A 639-nucleotide genomic window follows, 5' to 3' on the forward strand; every position below is an offset into this window, starting at 1 on the left:
ATTACAAACAATATCTTGAGAAATTCAGACAGTCCCTGAAAAGCTGAAATATCTAGGGAGGTAGAAACACATTCAACAAAACACAGATACTACCATCATTCGCCTAGCTAATTTTCGCTCATGAAGTCGTAGGGAAGGAAATAAGGGAGAGGTAGGAATTTATCTTACACACCAGTACGTATTTAACTCTCATACGACAGTGAGAGAAGAAAAGACAGAAGGGAACCTTAACCCTATTCCTATAATTTATACAGTATCCAACAAAAAACTAATATTTACACTAATAATCGATGATGCTATAAGGAAGATATATAAAAATCGATGCTGGTGAGGAACACTGACGTAACGCAGCAATAAGGCTGTTCAAAAGACACGAAGAAACACTACACACAGGCGGGGTGAAAACTAACTCATGTCAGTGATGTCCCAAGGAAATTAATATGCCCTTACCAAGTGTATCATACAGAGTAAGCCTTGTCACAACTCTGAAGGACAAGCACGGCAGCAGTGACGAGGGCGGAGCGCCAATATCCCACCTGCAGGTAGCGCAGATAAGGCAGAAAGAGCAGTGGAGAACTTTGGGAGGCACAGGAGCGTAATCAGTGCATAGGACCAAGAAGAGGTAATCCTCTGCAGGTG

Source organism: Macrobrachium rosenbergii, chromosome 41, assembly GCF_040412425.1.
Source record: "Macrobrachium rosenbergii isolate ZJJX-2024 chromosome 41, ASM4041242v1, whole genome shotgun sequence".
NCBI lineage: Eukaryota > Metazoa > Arthropoda > Malacostraca > Decapoda > Palaemonidae > Macrobrachium > Macrobrachium rosenbergii.